Here is a 2704-nt window from a genome sequence, read left to right as displayed (position 1 = left end):
CTTAGAGCACTGATATTTATTTGTGTGATGATTGGAATGAATTCAGCATGCTTTAACATTAAAATATATAAATCTGAGTATTACCTTATGTGTAATGGCATTAAAATTTGGTGCAAGAAAAGGTTGTGACAAACCCAAATCATCTCTATTGCAAAGCTGCCAACTGTTCATGACTTCTCTGTGTGTAAATGGTTACTCACATTATTCTGTTTCTATTTATGAATTCATTGTTGTCCAGCATTTTTAAAACATTCAGCCTTTCCCAGAACGTGTGTGCCGATCTCTGCCTGAATGCCATCTTTTGGCAGCTGGTAGTGTGTTAGGACAGCTTTTGAGCTCTTGTGATTCCAGGTGAAGTTAAGAGTACTTTTCTAAGTTAGGAAAATTGATAAAATGCTTTTACTCATACATTGTAGGACCAAATTTGGATCACTATGAGAATTCTGAGCCAGTTAGGACCATTTTTCCCACTCTGAGACACTTAATAAATATTCATACTGAACTTGAAATTTGAGAACAAATTCTTTCTCTGTTAATATGTACATAGAGTTTTCATAAAAAGATGGTGTTTTTTTATTGTATAGCATTCAAAATTAATTGAAATGTAATTGTCATGTGTACATAATACAAAGAAAGTTTTACTTGCATCATCTTACCCACTTAATCCATCTCAAGGGTGGTGAGGCTCTGCCCTGTCCTTGCACCATCACAGGGCCTACACAAATGTACCCATGAGGCCAATTTACATTAATTCAACAATTTATCTAATAAACACATCTTAGAGGATTTAAGAAGAGAACTAGATTACCTGCAGAAAAATCCAGGTAAATACAAGAGAGAAGATGTTAGCTTCAAACACACAAATAATGGGAAATGAATTTCAAACCCAGGACACTTTTTCTTGAGGCAATATTTGTACAGTAGCCAGTGGCATTATGACATTATTTCATATTTATTTTAAACTACTTATTTAAATAGTGGATAGCATAATGGTTGAGTGGTTAGTACTGCTGCTTCAGCACTATAGTAACCCAGGTTCATTTCCTTTCATTTGCTGTTGTTGCTTATACAAAGTTTATGATTTAATAATAATAATAATACATTTTATTTATATAGTGCCTTTCCCATGCTCAAGGCCCTTCAAAAAGTTTAAGAAAGAACGGCAGGGTATACAGTATATAGCATTGTACAAACGAGATAAATAAACAAAGAAGATTAAGACAGTAAATTCAGAGAAAAAGCCTAACAGACAACATAATTGATGGTATAGCACACACACATACAGGTTACATTAGCATCTTGACATAAGCATCTTGATTTGTCCTTGTGTCTCTGTGGGTGTTCTCTCTAGATACCCCAGTTTTCTCCTACTTCTTAAATACACATTAGATTTGATGACAATCTAAATTGCCCCAGTGTAAGAATGTATTACCTGTGGTGGACTAGAATCTGGAATAGGCTCAAGCCTCTGTGACCCTGTAATGGAAGAACATTAGTCTTGAAAGTGGATGAACAGAATACAAGGAAAATATTTACAGTATTTAATTCATTTGTTTAGGTTATATATTTATTGAATTGTAACAAACATGTGAAGAGGAAGGAAGGACTTGTTGAATATTTTCTGATTGTGGATTCACTCCAGACTGCTGCTACCCCACAGCTCCAGCATCCTGTTCTCAATTTCCCAGCTGATCATGGTGTAAAGTTTGTAGGTTATGACTGTGACTTTTCTCTTAGAACTGAAATTCCTTCCCACATTGCAGCAATAAACAAACAGATTAGCTGCTGACTTTGAATTATAAGTATTTGTGTGTGTGCATTTGTGTAAATACGTGCCCTGCAGAGGACTGACAAAAGGCCCATGGTTGGTTCCTGCCTTCCTCCATTAATATTTGTAATGCTCTGGGTGTCCACTACCCCAGATTAGACAAAGTGGATTACGAAAATGAAAGAGTGGTCACTGGGAAAACAGCCAGGAAAACATGGCACAGCTTTATCTCACTGTAGTTTTGTTCTGCTTGCTTTAGTGTTGGCCCCATCTAATGTGTTTTTATACTGGATAGTGACACATTTATTGATTGTATAATTTTAACACTTTATCTGTAGTTTAATGCCTACGTATTTTGACCACAAGGGGTGCTTGGTAAATTAAGCTTTTACTTTGGCATCCAAATTTTTTAACAATAATTCAGAATTTGCAAACCTGATTTTCTTTTTGTGTGCCTGGACTTGTTATTTTTTTTTTTTTTCTTGAGGTAATTTTCCAGCTCATAGGGTTTAGTCCCTGTCCTTAAATTTTAAATTATCCTCTGCATCTATTCTTCCCCATTTGTACATCCTGGGTGGAGTGTAACCAGAGGAGAGAGGTGTTAAATTCCCTATTCTTCCATTTTCTGTTTATGAGTGTATTTCAGCATTGGCACCTTTAGTAAGGAATAAATAAAAGTCATTAGCGATCAGGAGTTCTCAGTTCCCTTTTTAAATGGTCTTCACTATGCCCCTGTAATATTTGGTATGAGAAGATAAAATAAACTCTGACAGTATTTACACACAAAAAATGCTATTTTGAGCAAATTCATCAATTATGTTAATGTATTTGTGAAGAATCAGTGACATTTTCTTTTAGTTGGAGATGGACTAAGTTAATTTGATTTGTTTTTAATTTCATTTTTAAGACTTATGATTTCTTGTTTTTCTTTTTTAG

This window comes from Polypterus senegalus, chromosome 12, assembly GCF_016835505.1.
Source record: "Polypterus senegalus isolate Bchr_013 chromosome 12, ASM1683550v1, whole genome shotgun sequence".
NCBI classification, from domain to species: Eukaryota; Metazoa; Chordata; class Cladistia; order Polypteriformes; family Polypteridae; genus Polypterus; species Polypterus senegalus.
Note: the sequence above shows the minus strand (reverse complement) of the source record.